The sequence below is a fragment of the Fundulus heteroclitus genome, chromosome 20 (genome assembly GCF_011125445.2).
Source record: "Fundulus heteroclitus isolate FHET01 chromosome 20, MU-UCD_Fhet_4.1, whole genome shotgun sequence".
NCBI lineage: Eukaryota > Metazoa > Chordata > Actinopteri > Cyprinodontiformes > Fundulidae > Fundulus > Fundulus heteroclitus.
Window position 1 is genome coordinate 23,748,572 of NC_046380.1, and position 25,746 is coordinate 23,774,317.

The 25,746-nt window shown below is 39.8% G+C and overlaps 1 protein-coding gene across 1 annotated transcript in view; it reads left to right on the forward strand.

Annotated features, from left to right (window-relative positions):
• The first annotated feature begins 13,807 nt into the window (after positions 1 to 13,807).
• The window catches only part of col7a1 (collagen, type VII, alpha 1), a 98,052-nt gene continuing 86,113 nt past the window's right edge, over positions 13,808 to 25,746 (forward strand). The window contains exon 1 of the mRNA XM_036151953.1: positions 13,808 to 14,129. The gene's annotated coding sequence lies outside the window, so the exon portion shown is untranslated. The remainder of the gene's footprint in view (positions 14,130 to 25,746) is intronic.

Sequence of the window (25,746 nt, forward strand, 5' to 3'; positions counted from 1 at the left end):
CCAGTGCTATTACAGAGGAAAGAAGTATCCAAACCAGACGTCTGAGTGGCTGAATCATCAAAGACACCCACATTGTTTAATGCCAGTATGTTCAGACAAGCTGGCACTCTGTTATTAGAAAGTCAGTATTAACATCAGCTGCACCCTCACATCTGACCCACACAAGGTTTCCTTTATCAGGCCAGTAGAAACACAACAGAGTAATAGATTTAATTTCTAATATAGAGACTATGTTTTTTTAAAAAGACATGTATTACAAGAAAAATGGCACATTTAATGGAAGAATTAACTTGATTTTAAGTCATATCATGTAGCTTGGAAGAAAATGCTTGATAAGTGTGTTTTTTTTAATTTTATTTTTTTATTTTGGAGGCCAAATTGAAATTGTTACGGAGAGTTAAACCGGCAAAGAAAACGAGTGGGTTTCTTCTCTCACGTAGGAATGCTTGTTTTCTTTTTAGCTGGTTTGCATGCAAAAGCAAGTCAAGGGTGGCAATGAAGTTTTCTGAAGCAGGCGTTTAAGAGTGGCTCCAAAAGAGAAAACATGCACAAGTATGCTGGTATGATAACATATCATCACAGGATTTTAACCTGTGTGTACACAGGCCAAATGCCAACAGGGCACCCACTGAAGCGTCTGATCTCAATTTATACAAATAAAAAAAAAAACATCCACCTGTAGCAACTGTGGCTTGGTGGGTTGAGTAGTTGGCTTGCAATTGGAAGGTTGTGGGTTTGATTCCAGCTTCCCCTTGTCACATGGTGATGCACCCCTGGGCAAGGCACTTAACCTGAACTTGCATACTGAGCTGTGTGTGAATGTGAATGTGGCTCTAGTGTACAGTGCTTTGAGTGGTCAGTATGACTGGAAAAGTGCTATAGAAGTTCAGTCCATTTACCATTACCAAAAATACTTAATTTAGTTTCATGTCTCAGACATGCTCCTATCTCACTAAAGACATTAACAAACAAGGTTTTTAAAATAGATTACTCAGATGGAATGGGCTGGTTTAGTTTTGTACACATGTACAACAGGGATGGGTATGTAAATAATTCTCTTTAGAAGAAGCTGGCACATTTCACGTCACAAGTGGAGAAATAGTTTCCATTTTCAGATCATCCTTTCCTTCCATGATATACATGTTTAGACAGTCTCACTGCTGAGATGGCTAATCTTGAGCTAAACTAGCCGTGAGAGGAAGCATACAGGCTCCTTTTCCTACCTCCTTCCTTACTGACTGCACTATTCAAAAAGCACTTATCATGGCGACCGCAGACGCACTTCTGCTTTGGCTAAAGAGTCCTTACCGAACAGAGATATTCGGATGGACCCTCTGTTTGTTGTCCTCATCAGCGTTCTGCAGTTTCTGTCCTTCCTCCCTTGTTTCTAAGTGCTTTTCTTCTATAATTATCTTTCAAAATGAGAAAAATGGGAAATTTGGTAGCTAAGTTTGGTAGCCAAAAGCTAACTTTGGTTTTGTTTTTCTTCATTTTCTACAATTTTCAAGATTCCTCGTATCGTGTTTTTATCAAATCTAGAATACAGTCTTTACTGCTTGGGCTGTTTTATGGTTAAACACAGAATTTAGTGTTAAACTGGTCGAAACCACACATCGGCTCTCCAACAAATGTGGAAGTGCGCAGCACGGGTTCTATTATGACATGCATGTGATGTAAAAGACCGATCTGAGGACCAGGGTTGGGAACCAATGGGATAGGCAACAAGAGGCAAGGCAAAAATGTCATGAATCAGAGCAGAGGACCCAGAATTCAACTAGACCAGCAGAGGTTCGGTAAAATAACATTTATTAACAAAATCCAAAAACCAAAAAGGGCAGAGAAACAAACAGTCCAGTTGGGCAGGAACAGACAGAAACAGGGTGGCTCAGATCTCTGGGGAACAAGTGGTCAAAAATCCAAAAGCAAACCAATAAACAAACTTGCAGGAGGAGACTCACCTATACTCAAACAGTCAGAAAACCTAAGACAGGGGAGTAAAATAACATAACCAGAACAGAACATTACAGAGCCCCTCCCTCAAGGGCGGATTCCAGACGCCCTTTAACGTCTACAGGAGTCAAAAGAAAAACAAGTCAGATCGGGCGGGTGGAGGGGGCTACTGGCTGGAGGGCCAGAGTCAGAAAAAGACAACCAAAAACAAAGGTCCAAAACAAAAAACAACCCTCAAAGGGCGAATCCCAATAATACAGTCACAAAACAGTCAAAGTGGCTGCATCTCCAGCGGACGTCCCGAAGGGCGGCCCCTGCGGGTCAGGACTTCCGGCAGTCGTCTCGGCGGAAGGCTCAGGCGAGACAGGGTCTCCGGCTGTCGTCCCGGAGGACGGCCCCGGCGGGTCAGGACGTCCGGCGGTCGTCCCGGAGGACGGCCCAGGCGAGACAGGGTCTCCGGCGGTCGTCCCGGCGGACGGCCCAGGACTTCAGGAGGCCGTCGGCGGACCAGGAACCTCAGAGCCCGACGCCTGGAGGGGGAGAAAACAGAAACCGGCACCGGACCAAAGGCTGGGGACGGCGCTGCACTACAGGCTACAGGGGGCGCCTGACTACAGGCGACTAAAGGCTGGGCCTGGCTACAGGCGACTAAAGGCTGGGCCTGGCTACAGGCGACTAAAGGCTGGGCCTGGCTACAGGCGACTAAAGGCTGGGCCTGACTACAGGCGACTAAAGGCTGGGCCTGGCTACAGGCGACTAAAGGCTGGGCCTGGCTACAGGCGACCAAAGGCTGGGCCTGGCTACAGGCGACCAAAGGCTGGGCCTGGCTACAGGCGACTAAAGGCTGGGCCTGACTACAGGCGACTAAAGGCTGGGCCTGGCTACAGGCGACCAAAGGCTGGGCCTGGCTACAGGCGACCAAAGGCTGGGCCTGGCTACAGGCGACTAAAGGCTGGGCCTGGCTACAGGCGACCAAAGGCTGGGCCTGGCTACAGGCGACTAAAGGCTGGGCCTGACTACAGGCGACCAAAGGCTGGGCCTGGCTACAGGCGACCAAAGGCTGGGCCTGGCTACAGGCGACTAAAGGCTGGGCCTGGCTACAGGCGACCAAAGGCTGGGCCTGGCTACAGGCGACTAAAGGCTGGGCCTGGCTACAGGCGACCAAAGGCTGGGCCTGACTACAGGCGACCAAAGGCTGGGCCTGGCTACAGGCGACTAAAGGCTGGGCCTGACTACAGGCGACTAAAGGCTGGGCCTGGCTACAGGCGACTAAAGGCTGGGCCTGGCTACAGGCGACTAAAGGCTGGGCCTGGCTACAGGCGACTAAAGGCTGGGCCTGGCTACAGGCTTCGGGCAGGGCCTGACTACAGGCTTCGGGCAGGGCCTGACTACAGGCTTCGGGCAGGGCCTGGCTACAGGCTTCGGGCAGGGCCTGGCTACAGGCTTCGGGCAGGGCCTGGCTACAGGCTTCGGGCGACACTGCTTTGAAGCTACGAGGAGCTAGCACTGGAGACAGTACCTTAAAGCTACGTGGAGCTGGCACTGGAGACAGTGCCTTAAAGCTACGTGGAGCTGGCACTGGAGACAGTGCCTTAAAGCTACGTGGAGCTGGCACTGGAGACAGTGACTTAAAGCTACGTGGAGCCGGCACTGGAGACAGTGACTTAAAGCTACGTGGAGCCGGCACTGGAGACAGTGCCTTAAAGCTACGTGGAGCCGGCACTGGAGACAGTGCCTTAAAGCTACGTGGAGCCGGCACTGGAGACAGTGCCTTAAAGCTACGTGGAGCCGGCACTGGAGACAGTGCCTTAAAGCTGCGGGGAGCCGGCACTGGAGACTGAGTCCTTAAGCTGCGGGGAGCCGGCACTGGAGACTGAGTCCTTAAGCTGCGGGGAGCCGGCACTGGAGCTGAAATCGAGGGCGGGTCCTCCAGGACCCCTTCTTGGGGCTTGGGCGGAAGCGGTTCCTCCTGGACCCCTTCGTCGCCTGCTGGTGGCGAACCTTCTGGAGACTTGGGCAGAGGCAGACCCTCCAGGGCCCCCTCTGGAGACTTGGGCAGAGGCGGACCCTCCAGGGCCCCCTCTGGAGACTTGGGCAGAGGCGGACCCTCCAGGGCCCCCTCTGGAGACTTGGGCAGAGGCGGACCCTCCAGTGCCCCATCAGCGCCCGCTGTCGGCGGACCCTCCTGGGCCCCCACGTCGCCCGCTGGCAGTAACCCCTCAGGGACAGGAGCCAAGGCGTCAGCCAGACCAACCGCTTGCCGGCGTTTGCGGCGGCGGGGCGGCTGCGGCAGAGCGCTCCTCCCTTGGAAGTGGCGTCTGGGACCAACACCAGGGGGACAAAACGCCAGCCTGGAACCCTCAAATGAGGCCCACTGCAAATTAGCTCTGTAGGGGACAGAGCTCCAGGGCCGCAGCAGGCTCATCATAGAAGAAAAAAAAAGTCAGGGAAAAAACAACAAAAAAGTGAACGTGCTGGTCTGGCGATGGGTCCTGTGTTGGCCAGGTCGTTCTGTCATGAATCAGAGCAGAGGACCAGCAGAGGTTCGGTAAAATAATATTTATTAACAAAATCCAAAAACCAAAAAGGGCAGAGAAACAAACAGTCCAGTTGGGCAGGAACAGACAGAAACAGGGTGGCTCAGATCTCTGGGGAACAAGTGGTCAAAAATCCAAAAGCAAACCAATAAACAAACTTGCAGGAGGAGACTCACCTATACTCAAACAGTCAGAAAACCTAAGACAGGGGAGTAAAATAACATAACCAGAACAGAACATTACAAAAAAAGAAGGATCTGATGAGGACAATCCAAAACAGGTTGTCTTTTAATGTTGAAGAGGTGATCAGTGAAACCAGGAACAGGTTAGGCTAATAAGCAGGATAAACAGCAGCTGTGAGGGGAGCTAGTCTAATGAGCTGAGGGAAACTGATGAAAACAATGAAAATACAGGTAGGCTCAAGGATATAAGTAAAAATAAACACTAATGAAAACAAAAAAAACAGAAGTACACGATAAAAAAACACAGACCTAATTAAAAATATGACAGCCAAAACATCCAGAGGTTGTTGTCTAATCTAATATCTAATATTATCAAATAACTCTTAGGGGGGCTGTAATGCAGACAATGAAGTAAGCAAATTGAAATATTTCAACTGCGTATGTAGTAGAGCTTTTTACTCACTGTCAACCTATCAAATGTCTTTCACATATCTGAAATCTAGTTTAAGGGAGAGAAGGTTTAGAAGGGAAATCAAGAAGTCTTGTCCTGGTCATAAATAACCTAAAATTATGCAAAGTTGCCATGCTGATTAGATACCCAAACCAGCTCAACTGTTCCTTCTGATGTAAGGAGTCAGCAGCTCTGCTCTGAACTCTCCTGAAGGATGGGGGTCCTAAACCTGTCGCTGACCACAGCCACTCTGTCGAGGGATCTCTTTTTTTAAATCCTTTATTTACACAGGTTAGTCCCTTGAGCCTCTGTGCCTCATTTCCAAGAGAGACTTGAAAACCTGTTTTATCTGTTTCTAGCTAGGATTTTGACTCTTTCTCTCCATGATCCATAGACAGGCAGTTCTTGCATGAAAGCTGACCTGGACTATAGATTTTAGACAAACTTTGTCATTCAGTTGCACATTCACAATGTGCAACTGAAAATTTCGTTGCAAGGCTTCCGGTAAAAAGAGAAGACAAAACAGAAGCACCATTCAGTTCAATTGATTTAAGTCAGTTTTCTTTATATAGCGCAAATTCACAACACATGTGATCTTAAGGCACTTTACAAAGTAAATTCAATCATATAGACAGACTGGTCAAAAGGTTTTCCAAGGAAACCCAGCGGATTGCATCGAGTCAATGGACAGCAGCATTCACTGCTCCTGAAAGGATGTGGAGCCACAGTGGACAGTCGTCTGCATTGCTGCTGGTTTTGCAGCAATCCCTCAAATATTATATTATAAATATAAGAATTTGTCATTTGTCAGGAATGTAGCAGCAAGCCAAATACATGTACAGAAAAGTTACGTGTAAGGCAATATGAATAGGGCAATTATATGTCGCAGCAAGATGTACTGCCACAATAAATATAGATTCATAAGTGTTTTGTCACAACTGTTTAGTTTACGTCATTCCCACACAGGTTTTGACTTAGGTTACGTTCACAATACAGGCCTTGATGCTCTATTCTGATTTTCATAAAGCTTCATTTATAAAACCCATTGAAATCGTGAATACCAGCATCTCCGTGTTATTATGAAGCTGTTGAGCAATTGGAAGCTGAGAATATTAAGATCACATCATAATAAAATGAAGAAAAGGAAAAAAAGAACAGTTATTAAATTTTGTCATTTGTGAAGCCGTAACTGGTGCTGATGTAGACTGGTCTGTGTGGGTGTGTAGTGAGAGCCGGGACAGTGACGTAAAAGACGGATGAAATGCAACATGACCGTTCAGATTGAGGACGCTTTCAAAAATATCTGATGTGTATCCAATTTAGTCCCACATATGGAAGTGGCACAAAGAATTTCTTTTTTTGGGTGCAGAGATTGGAAATAGGCCATTCACACTGCTATGAAAAAGACGATTATGGGTTACATATGAGCAAGAAGATCAGACTTTGAAACGTCTTGTATAAATAAACTTGTCTTGCCTTGCATTTGCCTGCAGTGTGAACGTGGCGTAATCTTGTCATTCAGCGTTCAGACTTTAACTTAAGCAACATTACCCTCCAAAGGGCCATATTTTTGTCTAGCGCTTACACTGTAACTCAATCTTATTATTATTATTATTTTTTTGAGTGGTCATGCTGTCCCCTGATGTGATTGTCCCAGAGCAGTTAGCCTTATTCCAAAAAGTGCTGCTGTCTAGATGATAGATATAAGGAGCAGTCAAGTTAGTGAGGACAGGACTCAAGATGTTAGACTTTTGCATTAAGGGTCTTAAAAAAACTCAACTCAGACGGTTTTTGTAGTCATAGTTTATTGGATTAGAGCAAAACTTCCCTTAGATTTTTTAAAGAACACACAGGATTACTTGTATTTTCTCAAATCTGATTTTTGAACACAGACCAAATTCCACTGGCCTGTGAGAAAACTTTAATTATAGAAATTTCCTCTTGCATCACTGCATTGCTTTCTTAGGTGTAACAAAGGCAGCTGCACTTTGTCACATATTAGAATGAAGACATAGGAAATGTATAACCAAGTATACAATGTTGCTCTATCATTTCTGGAGCGAGCAGGATTTGTTCTTGGGAAAAAAAACGCTCCCTCAAGGATAGTTTTCAATAAACTATATATGCTCCATATACTTTGTATATAGTTTCATTGTATATTTTTCTCTCCAATACAGTATTGATTGAGAGAGTGAATGAGAGCAGGTCATTGCTCTATTTATCACCTGGACAGGTGGTATTTGAGCAGAGAGCTGCAGGCGATCAAGGGTTAAGACAAGGTAGCCTTTCTCACCAGGAGCAGGGGAGACAACCAATGAATTTCTGCTGTGTGAGGAGGTTAACCATTCCTTTATGCTCCTGTTGCATGTCAGACAGGACTATCCTCTGTGGGATAACTAAATGTATACTATAATGACAGCTCTGTCTCTCTCAGACAACATAAACCCCAACCTGATGGGACTCTTGTCACCAGATGGCACTCAGATATGTAAACACAGTCAGAGAAAATAACACCAAATCAACTCACAAGAGTGGGTGTTAAACAATGTTAAAAGGACTGTGCAGGAAGAAACAACATGGTGGTGTAATCTCTACTAACATCCATGCAGTCGGACACCTAAAATCAGCTGGGTAAGTACAGAGAGCGCCAAAGAGAAGGCAGAGAATGAAGAGATCAGAGTTGATCAAAAAACAGAGAAAACAGACATCCAATGACACTGGTCTCTCCCACTGCATAGCTTTATGATTTTTAAACTGAAAGTAAATACATATAAAATTCTGTTAGTTATCCAGGTAAACTAGACATTTAGGTTTTACATTTGTTTCCTTTTCCTTTTCTATGGTACACAACTACATTTCATTCAACCATAACTCATATTCGGTCTTATACAGTCGGCCTGCTTCTAAGAATTCCTTTTAAGTATTACATGCGGCAGTTCCAGCTGTTCTTTCGGCATAATCTACTTCCTGTCTTTTTTTTTATTGCTCAGTGCAAAGAGTACGTTTTAGATTTTTTTGACACATTAACTGACCTCTTTAAAATGTGACATGACGATTTTTTGCTTCTGTTATTTTTTTTCTCCTAAAAATGTAGTGCGGCCTCTCACAAATCCTGAGCGGGATACCCTTGTTATCAGTTCACAACAGAGTCAGTGCACAGGCACACAAAATGCATGCACACACTACTTTCTAAGGTAATTTAGAATCATCAATTTATCTTGCACAGTTGTCATGATTTGGAGGTGTTTGGTCATGGTTTTGACCTGGATACGTGTTTTTCTTATCATTTATGTTCCTTTGTCCTTTATTCAGTTATTAGTTTTGCTGTCTGGATTTTACCATAGAATTCACTCCATGTTTTGTTAGATAGTTTTCCTAGTCATGCTGCGTCCAGACCAAACACCTTTTCTGTGCGTGTTTTGACCCCAGAGCTAGGGTCTCAGGCTGCTAACATAAATATGTTCAGGGAAAAAAGGTGAGGTTAAAAAAATAGATTTACAAACATGAAGATTCCATAAACAAAACTGTATCCTTTAACCAAATTAATATTCAAACCTACTTCAACTAGCACAAACTAGAATTAATCAAATCCACTCTGATCAAATCAGCCCAATTAAGTTAGTTTAAACCAAATAGAAAACCATCTCCAAACAAACAACAACAAAAAAAAACATCAAAGAGGCATCAAATTCCCCAAATGCAGACTTAAGATACACTACTAAAAGCAATGAGTTGTGCCAATCATGTTGCAGTATTATGGTTTAAGGCGGGACATACAGCCAAACCAAAATAAACATGGCAGCGCACAATGACGCACGTGTAGCTGCTGCTATCACATCTGTTTTGTCAGAATCCATGGTTGTCATGAGACCCACTATCCAAATTAGCATGCTTTGACTAGCTTAATTTATGGTTTTTCATGGTGCCTGCTGCGTACAAAATTTTCATTTGATATATGATTGGCTAAAACAAACCTTTGGTAGGCAGTCACCAGGTGTTGCTTCGTCCAATCAGCTCAGAGAGTTCAGCTGAATGTCCCTCCTTTCTCTGAATGGATTCGATGGTAGCAGACCCAGATTGATAATGTGCAAAACACGGAGTGCTACACATTATCAATCTCACTTGCCAGTAGAGCAGAGGCAGCTCTACTCTAAAGTCCCCCTGGATAATGGAAGTCCTCGGCCTACGCGTGATTCCAGCCCACCTACTGACAAGGCTAATTTTAGGCCCTTAGGCTTATTTTAGTTGTTTGTTAGGTTAAAAAAACACAATTATGTAATGCTTTTAAGAAAAACAATCAAGTTAACCCAACTTTCCATATGTTAACTGGAAATGAAATATTAACATAAACCAGCTGCCTTGGTTCAGTTTATTTGAATGGAATTTGGAAAATTGAGAGTTTTGCACTCGGCTCAGCTGGGAAAATCATATCTGACAAATGAGCATTACAATCTGTGTGTGCACAATTACAGGCAGCGAAACAATTTTATAAGTAAAGTTAGGGAGTCTTGTGCCCTTTTCTGTCAGAGCCAGGGAAACCAGTTCTGGAAATTTGTCACACATGTTCTCCAGCTTAAACCTTAAGCTTTTTATTGTCGCTTCCTAGCTGTGAGTAAGAGAGGACAAAAGTTTAAAATAGCCGAAACAAGAACATTTTAAATTAGGACAACATTTTTGCAACTGATTCTTGTCTATAGTTCCCTATAAGTGGAGTCTGTGAAAAGTAGACATGAGGATATAGGAAACATTCTTATGCTGGAATGTGTTTTTATTAGGGCAGCATGGCTTTGGTTTTAGTTTTTCTGGCTGACTCGAGATATCCAGAGATACAAAACAACACATCTGGCTCACATAGATTCCTTTTTGCCTTCCTGCCTGCCTGTCTAAAATACCTCTGTCTGTAAAAGCAAAGGAACAGAAACTTTCATACAGTGGCAGAAACAATTAAAGCACTTAATCAAGCCATCCGTCCTTTACTCAAACCTGTTTTATGACAATCGCACATGTTCAGGTCCTCATCTGAAATAGAATACATTGCAGACACATTCCCTGATGAAGAACTTTACCACTTAAGGGTGGGAATTTGCTATTTCACTGCCACATCTTCACTTGCAGGAATCAACATGAATAAGTGGTAATAATAATACTGCTGGAGGGGCCCTAAGGTGTTCAGATGGAAGAAACCAAAATTATAACGTCTTCTGCCGCTTAATAAATGCACTCATTATGTCGTGCACGGGGAAGCCTACTCATGAATTACAACTGTGACTATTTCATTACCGAGTACTGTTAGAAAAAAGACTGTAGAAGAGTAAAGAGCACAACTTTTACTTGTTTATTTAGATCATATGTAACACATTGTCAAACACTTGTCTAGTCATAGTTTTTTTTTTTTTTATAAATGTAACTTTCCAATTTTGTGTAACGTCAGGTTGGAAGGAGGTGATTTAGGGCTTTGAGAGGTACTGTGCTAAACTTTTGAGCCATAACAGCTGCTGGTCATTTAACACATTTCTCGTTTTGTACTTTTGCAGCTCTGGTCGTTTCATAATTGACTTTTTCAAGAACAAGAAAGAGCTACTCGCCACTGGATGCTTGATATGGAGCCTGCATCCATTACCTGCTGTTGTTTGTACCAGCTTTGCAATGATTTAAAAGATTTTTCTAAAACCTAGTCTTTTCTACTGTAAAAATGTGACTCAAGCAAATATTATCTGCAACTGATCTATGCACCTAGTTTGATTTGTTTTGACGTGTTCAAATTTTGTCATGATTCGCAAGAAAGAGAATCAGAACTGCTGTCATTAGATTAAGAAGTCAAGGTACAATTCGAGAAAATAGAATTTGAAATTTTGGCCATTTTTATTTGTATTGATCCACTAGTGAGAAATAGAAGTGGATTGGCATGACATTACATGGATGTGGCCTGGAGCTGAAATGACTCGCCTTTTTAAAATGAGACAAACATAATATCTTTAAATCACTCAGACATTGTGAAGATCTTTCAAAGCTTTTATTGAGATATTTTGTCTTTTTAACAGATTTTCATTTTGCATTTTGTGCAATTGCACAAAAAAATGCAATTTTGTGCATTTTGTGCAAAAATGCATTTCCGTTGTTAAACGGAATTAAATTTAATTAATTAAATTAAATTAAATTAAAAGCGGGAAAATCTCACCATTTCAGGCATCATAATCAGATATTCATCTGGGCTCATAGTGCTCTCCTTTCATTTTAACTGATCGTTACAGTAGTCAGGGACCCTAAAACTGAACAAATCAAAATAGTTTTGGCTCTTGTTGATGAAGGCAGGTCAACAAAGGTGTGATGCCTGTCGAATAAAACTGTTTAGTTGTCATAATCCTCATATATTTGTATTTTTGAGTTTATTATATGTGTCTGATTTTCTCTATTACTTATGTGCTCGAGTTGTAGTCAATTTGACTTCATTTGTTTTAGGTTCTTATTTCATTTTTTTGTTCTTTGTATATTTTGTATTTTCTGTTTTCCTCCCCGTGTTCCACTTTTCTCAACTCCTGTTCATAATTATCCTCTCCTCAGTTCCTCCGTCTTCATTTATCTCAGCTGTTCCTCATTTTCCCCCTGATTACTCCCACCTGTGTTGCCATGCGTTTCTCCACTCTTCCCTCTGTATATAAGCTGTCCGGTTGTTATAGTTCAGCTGCTGGAGTCTTCCTTTACCCTGCCTATGTCTGTTCAACTTCCACGCCTGTTACCTGTGCCTTATTGTGAGTGTTGTCTTTATTATCATTAAATCCTTGTTTTCATCATGCGGTCTCCAGGTTCCTCTCTTCACGTTGGTTCTGCTAAAACTTCACAAAGCAGGATTATAATTAGTTTAGCTAATTTAAGGCAACTTGAACATAGCCTTGATATAAAAGCTAAAATGCCAGAGGCAGGGTTACAAATTGTGAGTCTGATTCTATTAAAGGGGACATGGGAACATATTTGTCAGATATGGGAAGAAGAAAAACTCTTGCTCTTATCCAAAACCGCATTCACAAGCAGCCACTTCAGTTTCAGCAGCTGCTGCCTGCTCAGTCTTTTTGTCCCACACATGGACTCAAGAAGTCCCCGCCCAAGAAGAATCTGATGTCAGGGACACCAGAGAGGTTTCTTTTCTAACTCTAAGTTGAAATTCATGTCCTTTCAAACTGATTTCTTATTTTCTAGTCAAGCATTTGCTTTACATTTGTGGTTCACTACTTATAAGTGAATGCAACTTGACCATATGGCAGTAAAAGCAGCAATAGACACTGATGTTGTGTTTTTGTCCATTTGTCTTGTGTACTTCACATGTGAAATACTGTTATCTCTTTAAAAAAATTTTACTTACTTGATGTAAAAATACACATCTACAATGCTGTAGAAATGTATTTTTAGATTTCTTCTGTCTTTGATTGTTTGTCACATTTAAACGTTTCAGCTCATCAAATAACATTCATATACAAAGAAGCTGTTTTAAAAATGTTTTATCTTATTAAAGTTACCCCTCACGTCCCCTTTAAATCAGAATCATTGGTGATTGTCAGAATCATTTGGTTTTTTTCCATATCCAAGCCTGAAGACTGCCTAGCCTGTGTAATTAAGACATTACTTAATTAGAAGTTGTATGACAAACCGCAGCAGCCTAAAAAAGTAACCCTTCATGCTGTAGTAAAAAATAAATAAAAAATAAAATAATTGAGAAGAGATGAGACAACAAATTACTGAGATCTATTAATATGGAAAGGGTTACAAAGCCATTTGTAGGGCTTTGGGACTTCCGTGAATCACAGTGAAAGCCACTATCCACAAAGAGAGAAAACCTGAAACAGCGGTGAACCTTCCCAAGAGTCTCTGCTTTACCAATGTTACTCCAAGAGTGCATGAAAGATACAGGAGGTAAAAAAGAAGCTTTTCATTTGAGAGTTCCTGTGTGAAAACCACTACTGACTAAACTAAAGACAAAGGTACAGCTGTTGTGGGGCTGCTTTGCTTCTTCGGGACCTGGACGTCTTGCTGTAATGCAGGGAACCATTCATTCTTCTCTCTAGTTGAAAATCCTAAAGGAGTGTGACAGTAATCAAAACATGATCTAATCTCAAGCACACTTGAATTATGCAGCAAGAAAATGATCTAAAGCAAACCAGCAGCGTCGCCCCTGAATGTTTCACAAAAGCATAATGAAGATTTTGGAAAGGCTTAACCTGTGGCATGAATTAACCAAGTCTACAGTTGTTGGTGCCAAGGGTTGGACAGATTTTATTCCCCAATAAATAAAAACTGCCTTTTATATTACCCTGGTCATATTTGATATTAAAATTGGTCTGACTTTCTCAAACATTTAACTTTGAATAAAAATGCAAATAGAAAATAAATCTGTAAAGGGGGCGAATACTTTTTCTCCACTCTGTAAATGTGAAAGACAGTAACAGTATATCCATTTAGCTTGCCCATATGACACAAAATTATGAGTTTCATTATTCTTTTAAAGGTATACTGGAGTAACATAAGGGTAAAAGTCTGTTTTGCTCAAAAAGTTTGAATAAATAAGTCCCATCAATCTTACCCAGAGAAATAAAGGTGTTACCAACTCTCAGTCTGACTTGCAGTCAGCTGCAGGGAGGGAGGAGGATGAAAAAAAAAAAACAGCAGAAAGAGAGAGCTCAGGAGCTCCTCTCCTTCAGGCATCCCGACAAGTCTGGACTGTTCTGCTCTTGCTTGTGCTCAATTCTCTGCTCGAAACAAGGCAGCAGCTTTGGGGATCAGAAACAGTTTTTCATGCTGCTGACTGCTGCGTGCATGGATGAAGCGAGAAGAGGTGAGTCTCTGAGCTGCCTGGCAGGTGATCGTGGCCTGCTCTGTGACGCTGTGACCCACCGGTGGTCTGTGGATATCTCTCCCGCGTGTTAACCCCCACACTCACCGCACCGAGAGCCCGGGCTGGATGTGCCACAGGTGAACAGCGGCAGGCTGCGGGCTGGCGCATGGAGCAGAGATCCCCAGGTACCAACAAAACTTTTTGCATTTCATGGCAAAGTTTTCCAGAGTCTGCAAACTGCACGTAATGTTCAAATGCTCTGATGTAACATCTGTATGCAAGGCAGTGCTGTCTGGTACTGATTCTGCTGCCTGCTACATCACTGTTACACATAGATGGTTGCTCTTCCAGGGAGAAATAAAATAAAAATCCTCATAATTATTTAAAAAAAATAGAAAACGTATTCAAAACACTCTAATGTGAATTTCTAATAGGTAGTGTTTCAAAGTACTAATGTATTTTACATTATAGAGACCAAAACTCACATCTGTTCTTGCAGGTTTTGCACAGAACAGTCGGGAACAAGCTTGCTCTTTTAAAACTGTTGGGTAAAAAAAACCTGCCTAATTTGAGTTATTTCCCTAATCCGGTCCTGTTTTAGTATGGACCAATCCAGCTTTGAATCGCTTACACAACTGGGTTGGGTTATGGGTTTGATCCAGCATCCATGTGTGCAAAGGAGGAAAAAAAAGGGTTATAGTAACTGAAGCTTAATGTGCTACTAATTATTGGGTTGAACAGAAAATCCTTTATCTTGAATTACTAAGTAAATATGTGGATTAAAATGAATGACTTTTTACTGTTGCTTTAGTTCTCCATTAAAATGATAAAAAAAGACAGCTCTAATTTCACAAGTGTGTGGTAGTCACATTTTTCCACTTACTCAGAAAAACTGGATCAAAAGAAAATGGACTTCCTGTCCTTTTTAAAGATGTTTCAACAGCCTCCAGAGATCTTCTTCAGTTCTAAGTTCATGGAGGGAGTAGCCAGGGTTTAATGCTCTGGGGTTAAATGAACATGCACATCACTGTGTTGCTCATCCCTCAACATGTTGTTGGCATTCTTCGAACTCTTTGGCTTGCTACCCTGGTCACGTGAATAAAGGTTGGAAGGTGCTTCATTGCTGTTTTGTATGTGGGGGCAAAGGTGAAACCTCAGAACTCAGTAAAGGGATGGTGTCTAATGTCTGGCATAAATGGCTTCCTTTAGTCCTCTGTCAAACCATTAACTTACTAAAGATGACTCGGTTACATTTAATGGATCAACTTTAAAAAAGTACTCCTAGGAATAATTGTATTGAACCACACTTTTTAGTTCTACTTGAGTATTATTATTTTGAAGTACCACAAATCTAACTTGTGCACAATTTCTGGCTACCCCAACCACACAGAAGGAACAGTGAACACATTTTAATCAAAAACCCACTGGTGAGACTTTGCAAACAAGCTTCTTTGAGTAATGTTATTTGTATTTGCTGAGCCTGTTTTGCCTTTTGGAAGTCAAGTGAATATGAAGTAAATTGTAGATATTGTGAATGGAAGTGGAACATGTGTTTTATGTTCTGGAAAACTAAGATTTGGAAATATGTTTCCCCTGATAACGTATGTTATTGTGTAATTATGTGATTTATTTTTATTTGTCCCTTGTCTTTATTAACCAGTTGTGTGGTCAAATTGTGAATGTTGACCATAACGCACACTAGGGTGTGCTAACTACTTAGCACAGATGAGGAGGATTTGTTGACCAGCAAAATCCTCACATAAATAGGTCTGCCATGCTGTGAGTGGCAATTTTACTTTGAAAAACAACAGTAGTCTGTTTCTATAGAGCCTTTTTAAATTAATAAATTAATCTTTTAGATACAGTTTTTCTTTCTTTAATTTTTTTTTAGTCATAACTTGTATTTTAGCCCTTGTACATGTAATCTCAAATATTTTGATTTGGAATATCTTCAAATCATAATATGTATGTGCAAGTAAAATGCATTTAAAGCTATATACTGTAATTTAGTTTTAATAGCGTACCAAACCCCTTAATTTAATCTAGTCTAAATACAACTGCCCCAAATCCCTCTTTTAAGAAGTGGCTGTTAAACTGGAACTTTAATTAAACCGTATCTTAGAACTTGCACCGGAGAAAGTTTGCAGATTTATTTTCTGTGTTTTTGTAGAAGGAAATATGTATTCACCCTCCAAAGTAGCCATTTATTTATTATATTACATGATCTTATGAGCTAATGATTTTTTTTGCTGTCAATAATTCTGATAGATTATAAAAAATACACTTTTTTGTATTTTTTGTGTGAAGCAATTTTTTATGCAAATGTGTTGAGGCTAAGGTGACCTGCTGATGCAGGACCACACAGGTGAATTGTCTGAAACAGGGGGGGTGCAGAACCAGGTGTTCAGCATTAAAGTAATTACAGCCATTGAAAGACTTTATGTTGCCTTCTACACTGACGACTTTTCATGTAACAAGCTAATGTTATCATAACCTTTAACACTGACATCAACTATTTTACTGAATAATCTTTACATTTGACCATTTCTTGTGGTTTCCATTAGAAGAGGTTAATTTAAGTCTAATAAGTTCATTGTACAGAACGGTTGGACTGCTTTTACTGTCTTTATAATTTTTAACTAAAATAACGGCAGTCACTTTTGACTAAATGTTTAGTTAAAACTTCACAATTTCTGTCCAAACTATCCTTCATTTTAACATAACAATTATCCCAGCAGTTTTTGTGTTGACCTCAGATGAACTTTCTAAGGATGACACAACTGACAGCCCTCGATTTAGCTTGAAGGAAAATATGCACACTTACTTCCTCTGCTTCATTGGTTTCAATTATCTGCTCTCCATCTGACAGCACACTCATCTTTGTTGTGGTTGAGTTTAGAACAGTAAAACGTTCAGTTTTTTTTTTGTATTGGTAATAATATCACATTCTTTTTGCTTCACCTTCATCTTCTTTCTTTTTTTCTGCTCTCCACTCCCTGCATAGTTGCAGCCAGACTTCGTTAGGTCTTTGGTGCCACAATGGCATTTAGTGCCAACATTTGGTGGAGAACTGCTACAGCTGGTCCCTGTGTGTACTCGACAGTGATACCTTCATTTTCCTGTGTTCAGGATTGAAAAGAGGATATTACTTTTTGTTCTCCATTGAAGTTATGTTTACAATGACTCATTTTTGTTTGTTTTCGCTTAAATTTGTATTTAACTGTGTTTAAAGCTGGCTAAGCCAGCTGGAAAGCAGGCGTGTTGCCGTCTGTGTCTTGTCATGCCCCATTCACGTTCTTGAAAGAGACAGATAACTCTTTGAAGATAAAAAAAGAGTATTTTCCTTGATTCATTCTGCAATGATTTTTTTCCACTGAAGGGATTAATTTTCATAATAGAGGAATCCCAAATGTGTTTGAACCTATGTTGAGTTTGGTTGACAACCATGACACTGTCGGAAGTGATGGATGTTGTTCCAGAATCTTCAGATAACCTAAGACCAGGGCTAATTTATTCTCACCAGTAGCAGAAAACCAAGAATACAAGATCCCTGTGGTGTGAACATTTTTAGCTGTCTCGGGTAATTCAGTGGAACATCTCAACCTCCTTTGACCCCTCAATTCCAATGTCCACTCTCCTCACAGTCTGCCCCTGAACTCATGCCGTGTTTGGGGAGTCTGGCTCTTTTAGACAGCCCTGCAGTCTGTCACATTGCGGTGGCTTCCCCTGGGAGAATGGCATCTGAACTGAACCACATTTCTGTGACTCTACCAGAGTTTACAGCTTAGCTCATACTGCTCCCACCAGAAACTCTTGGGTGAGTCACACTGTGTTTCTTTTGTCCCGGAAATGCCTTGTTAAGTTTATTCAAACACTTTTGTTTACAAATTCTCTTTACTTTTCTATTGGACTTTGTCTAGGAGGACTCTGAGAAACCCTTTACTACAGTTTCTTTCACATTTAATTATACTGTCCTGGTTTAATTTGTCAGGGGACATGTAGTGGGTGTGGTCATGCCAATCAACCAGGTGTTTCATACCTGTACCACGAAACAAATAAGAATGGACAAAAACACGTGCCAAAAATGTTGTTTGGTTTGGATGAAGATAGGTATTCTATACTATAGTTTCTGCACTACATTGTGAGTACCGTCAGCTTAGAGTCTTAAATAACTCACAGCTACCACAAATAGAAACAGATATACTTATTGATATTGAAGGCCAATTCTGCCTGTAAAATAGCCATGAGTAAGAATACATTGGTTTCATGGGATCACAATATTTGTGAAAAGATATTTGTTTTATATTAGCTAATTTTCCTAATTAAAAGCAGCGAATCAACAATTATACTCCTGCTGAAAGTCTGTAACATATTGATCATATACAGTTATAATAATGTTATCTATAACATTTAGTTATTGTAGTTTTGATTTTGATGTTATTTAGCAAGCTATAGAGAAAATATCTGCCTAATTTCTTAGTACCTCAAGTGCTTATTGTCAGATATTTGCCTGTTAGTCAGGTACAGCATCTGTCAGCAGCTGATTGGACATGTTGTACCTTGGCAACTGTAGTTTTACCTTAGGCTTACATTAACAAGATGGATGGGTAGCACTCTTTACAAAAATTACCTTTTTCCTGGCAGTGTGCAGGAACAGGTGGGGAAGGAAAACTTTTTTTAATCATCACATTAAAAGGAATCTGGAAACGGTAGGGATGGCATAAGAATTTTTTTAATTTCCTTGGCTTCTTGGTATACCTTGATGACTGAAACACACCTATTATTAGGGAACCATTAACAACGACTCTCAATGCAAGCGTTGATTCTGATGGATTTTTTTTCTAAGCATCTACTAAGCAGCAGAACCACTGCTTTGTCATGTGTAGAAACTGATTTTAGATAGCATCACAGCTAGCTTAGCCTTTCTAGCTAGACTGCAGCGTCTGAGAAGTTGCAATGGAGCCTGTTAAATCCAAAACCACACCCTTCTTTTACCTGCAGTCATTCATGTTATTGGTCAACATGCATATATAAATATTCAAGCCTAGTGTTCCAGGGATGAAGCAGGAAATGGCAGCAGTGCTGTGGTTGTTTTATGATTTATGTTAGGCTGGCTAGTTGCTTTGCTGCCAAGCATCCGTCTCCAAACCTTATGTGTATTGTATTTTTGCACAGCCAACAATTGGCAGTGGGTAATTTTTTCATTAAAAAGATGTCAGTAACCTTCCATATAGTTTTAAAGGTTTATTCAAGCAGCTATCCATTAAAAACACAATGATCTATGTTGTATTGGATGTAGACAAAATAAAAATAGTAAAAAGAAATTTCCATGAACAAAAGATGAGAACTTCTCATACACAGAAACACCTGTGTCATGTCTGCAAATGGTGCACTTTGACACCCACCTGTCCCAACCAAGACGATGTGAGGTACATTTATTTTGCGGTGTTACTCCATCTGTGAAGAAGGACGACCCACAATGCAGCAGCTCGGGGATGATGTCACACAAAAGAGAGGCTGTATTATTCAATGCATGCACCTGTACATGCCTACTCATGCACACGCCTTGGTCCCATGAAAAAACATGATTACTGGACATTTTCATTAATGGCAAAACGTGAAAACTTGACATGTTCTGGCAAAAGAGGACATTTGGTCATTCTAATTTAGGAAGAAAAGTACCATAGATCTAATAGCACACATGGAAACAAAAAGATGTAAAACAGGGTGAAGTTGCCTGAGTTCTTGTTACATCAGGGAAAAGGATTAGGATGCACTAGACATACCAAAAGTACAATGTCTTACTCAGAATTGCTAAAGTTTGCACAGTGAAACAAATTAGGATGAAGAAGAGAGCTAAAGACTGGTGTGAACACATTTTTGTTGTTGTTAAATAAGCGCCTTTGTGAATGTACAACTTTTTATTTTCATTATTATATTGAAAAAAAGAATACTTTTTTTGTCAATTTTATGGTTTATGTCATACTTATTCGTTTATTTTCTTTGTCCAGTAGACTTGAAAAGTGAGCTATTATTGTTACAAGTTAATTTCCTTATACAGAAGTGTCATTATTTCTATCAATACTAAATTTACAGAGATTTTAAACTCCTTTTTGCACTTATTGACTAATGAAAGCCTGTCTGAAGTTTGTTAGTTTAAAATTATTTCTAACCACACATAGAAGGCATTCTTTAAACATGTTATAAGTCTTCGGTAAAGCCCCAGTATGTAAGATTTACACAGTGGCGCACCATTTAGTGGTGTGCTAAATGAATTACAAACAAAATTGCCTTTAAGCACGTAATACTACTACGGAAACTGTAGTGTAATAAATGTGACAGTGTAAACATGTCCTCAATGTACTTGGTACCAAGCTACTGCTAATTGCTATGTTCAGCGTGTGAAATGTTTTTTTTTTGCACTGTCGCCAAGTCGACTTTGGGCTTGTTTTTTTCTAAAGTCACCTGTAAATTCCATGAGTTGTGTTTTTTGGGCTTGTTTCTGAACAAAACCAGCAAAGCTATTTGAAGTTGCATGTTTGGGCTTTAAAATAAGTGAGTATAAACATGAGTTATGAAGAGACCCGCTCGCACTGCTGCTGTACAGACACCGCAAGCACTACAGACACCGTAAGCCAGGTGATATCACTCCGCTCCTCCGCATACACACATACTCCCTGAGAGGGAGACGAAGACGAATAAATTAGCCATCTCTGCTGGGAAAACAGAGTAGTTGCTGGACTACACTGCCCTGTTTCTAACGTCAAGTCAAAATAAACTGTTATATAGCGTTAACTGCAACCTCTGCATCAGTTTTGAATCCCCGCTCCCTCATGAATACACTCCACCTGGTAATAAATGCCGATACAAACTCTTGTTTTCTCATGGTTATTACTTATTTCTTTTCTTGGTTACTTTCTCTTCCGTCTCGCTGGGCAAAGAGTATAGATGTTCCTGCATTTCAACAGAAAACAACAAATAGAATGATCTGCGGTCATCTTTACTTGTTTTCTAGTTCTCTTACACAGACAGCACGTTTTCCTATAGTAGACAGATTGGAAAAAAGTGTAACGATAAAAAGTTTTTCTCCTTTCGGCTTCTGTAATCAAAAATGGCAACGCATCATGGCATCTTCCATTGGGTGCAACGACACCTTTGTATTTATAAAGAACTCCTTCTAAGCTATGAGAACGCTTTCATTTTTGATGCAATGTTATTAGACTTCGGCAGAATATGCATTTATGAAAGCAATACTTGATTTTGCTATAAAAAGCCAAATTAGTCACACACTGTCCCTTTAAGTAAACAGACCATGTTTAAAGTGTTTCATGACTACGTCAGGTGTCCTCTTTTTGTCAAATGAACCTTATATTATTGCTTCAGTTAAGCTACCAGAGAACCCCACTGACAAAGATTCATTACAGTGTTAGGAACGATCTATCCAATTTGAACATAACCGCCCGTATAATTTTAATTTCACTGCTCAACTTATTTTTTAGAATGATGTTTATCCAGTTAAAACTCTCTCCTCATCACAACTTGTCATACGGATTAACAGCTGATATTAGATGTTTTTCCCTGTCCTGATTGCAGAAAGCCATTTAGCAGTTGTTTGCCTCAGGACCTGTTTCCCCACCATGATTTTGTAAGCCTTTTTTAACCTTCAGTTTGTATTATTTTCTTCTGCTCACAGAAGTGTTTAGTCTATTGTGCGCTTAGATTTAAAAAGGCAAAGGGTATAATAAAATGCAAGGTGAAATTGAATGGCTGTCAGGGGTTCTTTGGAAATAATTCAACTTTATAGGTGTGGAAATACCCAACCATACCACTTTTTTTCTAACGCACTTAAAAAAAAAAGAATATGAGAGCGGAGCAAAGTGCTGTGATAAAAATGTGGGAGAGAACAGGGATGAAACAATAAAACAACCACAAGGTAATACATGGGAGCTATGGAAAATTTTAAATTATACAGGTACATACTAAGAGTAAAAGAATAAAACACAAATGCCAACCCACTCTCGGTTAAAAGCCAAGGAGAAAAAAGTGTATTTTTTTAAACTAGTTTTAAAAACAGCAAGCGATAGAGCCTGCCTGACCTCCAGCGGCAGCTCATTCCTTGTTTTAGGAGCCAAAACTGCAAAGAATCTGTCTTTGTGTTTATAAAAGGTATTTGAGCAAGTCAAAGCTGACCTAAGAGCACACGATGACATGTATGGGCGAAGAAGCTCAGACAGAAAAGAAGGCATCAGACCATTAAGAGACTTAAAAGCAAATAGAAGAATTTTAAAATGGATTAAAAACTTAATGGGAAGCTAGTGAGGGGATGCTAAAACTGATGTTATGGGCTCTTGTTTAGTTTTACAACTTAATATTCATGCAGCTGCCTTTTATACTAGCTGTAGACCAAAGAGGTAGGCCTGGCTTGCTCCAATCAAAACAGCGTTACAATAATCTAGGCCTGAGGTGATGAAAGCATGGACCACTGTCTGTAGGTTGCGTCTTGACAGGAGGGGCTTACTTTTTTGACAGCCGCCTCAACTGAAGGAAAGAGCATTTAAACCCAGCATTGACATGTGAGTCAAGTTTTTATGCTGAGGTCCATTTGTACACCCAAATTAGTGACGCTGGGTTTTCCATGCCGGGCCAAAAAGGAAGATCTTAACATACTTAAAAAATGGAAAAGTCAGGTTACAAGAGGAATCTATCAGGCTTTATGTGCATGTTTTGGGCTGAAATATATCTTGAAACTGATGGTTGTGCCGGGTCAGCATCTTTTGGAGGAATACACGTTTGTCGTCAATTATAAGCTTTCGCTCTTTGGGAGCAAAGATGAGAAGGAGAAAAAACAATGTAGCTTGTGTAAGACATTGGAGAGCATTAAAGTGTTGTTGTGACAGTGCTTGTCTGCATTGTGCATGTATCAGTTCAATTGTAAAGGAAATCAGTGATAAGAATTACTGAAGATTTCAAGTGGTTCTTCTTTGAATGTCTTAATACTGTGGCACTGATCCAACATTCAGTAGTGGTTAGCAGAAATGTTACCAGAGGCTCTTTGCAGCTTTTTGCTAACTGAACCAATATTAAAGTGTTTATTTTGTTATGCAAGAGAGATCACAAGACAAAACACTGCAGTATTTATGCCAGGATGATACATTTTGTTTATCTGAAATGACCTTGATGCTAATTCTATAAATATAAGCTCTTCCACATTACTCTATAGTAAATTATCTAATTGTAAAGTGATGTTCAATTTTAAAGTCAGTAGTCTTTATTTCTTAGCTTTCTTTGGATGTTTACCAGCCTGTCGGCATGTGTTTTTCAGGTGGTCTTCAGCATTCAGTCTGGTTTCACTCATTTTCTCATAAAGCTGCAAGCGGCAAAATGTTTTATTGCATTCTCACACATACATGAGCTGCTGTTGTCCTGCTGTTTCCCATATACTATACCATTGTTTTTATCCAGTCGTATGGGCTCCTATGTCACTATGATGAAAAATATAGACTTTTTGTACATTCATAATGGTCGTGCCTCACCTGACAAAAGCTGTCACCTATTATGTTTAATAGTGAAAGATGTTATGATAACTTATAAGAGTGTTACTTTTAAAAGACAACATTCTTTATGTTATGAAGAAAAGCAAGGATCTCCTGGACTTCATACCTATAGGTATCTGGCATCTGCCTTCCAGAAGACCAGTAACCAAAGACAGATAGAAAGCAGATGGAGAAAAAAACAACAACTTGACGTTCTAGCGCCATATTACTACTGTGAACTTATAGAGACATATATTGGCATGTAAAGTTGAAGAGAGTTAGACTACTTAAAATAATCTAATTATATTTATATGTCTATCTTTTAAGACCAGGATGGCTTACTAATGGCTAATGGTGGAAAACGGAATACTTAGTGTTTGTTTATGCACGTTTCTAAAATGTACAATTAAAAAGGTGGATAGGTTTAATTACATTTTATAGTGCAATGACCTCTGATAACATTTTTGAATTTCAATTGGTACAAAAACTTCACTTTTTAAAAGTTAGAGAAAATACTTTTTAATAGATGTTTACTAATCTAATTAATTACAACAGTTTCTTCTCAGTAATGAATAAACACAGAGTACCTATGACTGGTAAGGGTTCTTTAATCCTGTTTTTGGGTCTACTAACATTGATCCAGTTTAATAGCTTTGCTGGTTTTGTCAATCAGGGGGCAGTAAAGTCAGAGAAAATTACGTTTTACCTTCTCTTGCACACTTATTTGCATAAATGTGCTTATATTATATTGGCATAAAATAAGGTAACCGATTGCCCCTAATTTGTTCAGTGAAATATGCAATTAAAACATATATTTTGATGTTTTACTTTTCTTTTACTATCCAGTTCAAAAAATTACCAAGTACAGTTGTATTGAATTTATATCACTTCTTGTGATGAAGCAGGACGCTAACACAAACAGGTAGTCACATTTCAAGATTATGATTTCTTAAAGAAACAAGCTTACAGGAACTCAAACAGCAAGAAAAACAGCAGGAAAACTGGAGCGGTAGACAGCTGAATTACAACAGCAGAATTCGCCAAAGATTGAAAAAAACTGACAGGCTCAGAAATGCTGGGGAGGTGATTAGTGGAAGCAGGAACAGGTTATAATTAATAGACTGAATGACCACTGTTAAGAATGCATGATTGATAATTTGAGAAAAAAATCACTAATGGCTACAGAACAATACATTCTCAAAGAATATGTAGCCTGAGTCAAACAGGACTCCTATGCAGTCCTGAAAAGTTTGGAAAAGTAGGACATTTTCTTTCATAATTCTCAATGTCTGCCATAATTTTACATTGAATGTTTAAGTTTTATCCTCTGCTTTTAATGTCACATCTTAAATTTAACATTTCACTCAGTGTTTTGGTTTTTGACTAACTGAACGAGTGCATGCACATTAAAAACAATTACAAAGGACATTTTTATCACCTGGTGACTAGACAAATTTAGATACAGGTTGAACAGGACCTTTGAGCTTAAGCTGAATCTAAATGGACAAATAAAGCAATGAAAGAGCTGTATTGAATCATTCTATACAAAATAAAGATGCTAAAGTTCACAAACTTTGCCTTAAAGAATCGGCATTAAGTCTAGGATACTCCAGTTCTTATTTGACTACAACAAGAGTTATAGATTTTTAAATGGAGCTCATCTAAGTTTCATGTGATGCCAAAAGAATCAGTAAAATCACACTATACAACACTCAGAGGCCAACTGGAAATGTGAAAAAAAAAAAGTGTTAGAACCCTGGTCAAAAGACGACAACTAAGCATAAACTAAAATGTGCTTAAAATTACTGTAACATCGGTTTTGCCATGATGCTAGCCTAGGACCTGTTTATTCAGAAATGTGTTACACTCATGACAAAGACTGACAAAGTGTTATTTGTCAGTATAACCTGGAACTAAAGCTGGGATAAAAATAGAGAATGTATCTGACAGACGGAACTGTAAAAACGTGGAAACACGCTGCTATTAATAAGACAGTAGCGTGTCAGTGACAATCAGTAGACCTGTAGGGAAACAGACGGTGAAACATAACAGAGCTGAACTGAAGATGCTGTGGAGCCAATTACTTACAGGATTCAAAAGGAAGATGCATGAAAAACAAATGTCAACTAGAAAAGAAAAACAAGAGGCAGCAGTTTTACTGGGGATGACTAAGTAGCTGAGGGACGACAACTGCAGTAATAATTCTTATGCTTTGGTGAACAATGCGGAAAATAAATTGTGTTTTGTTGTCGGTGTTCTGCATAAAATT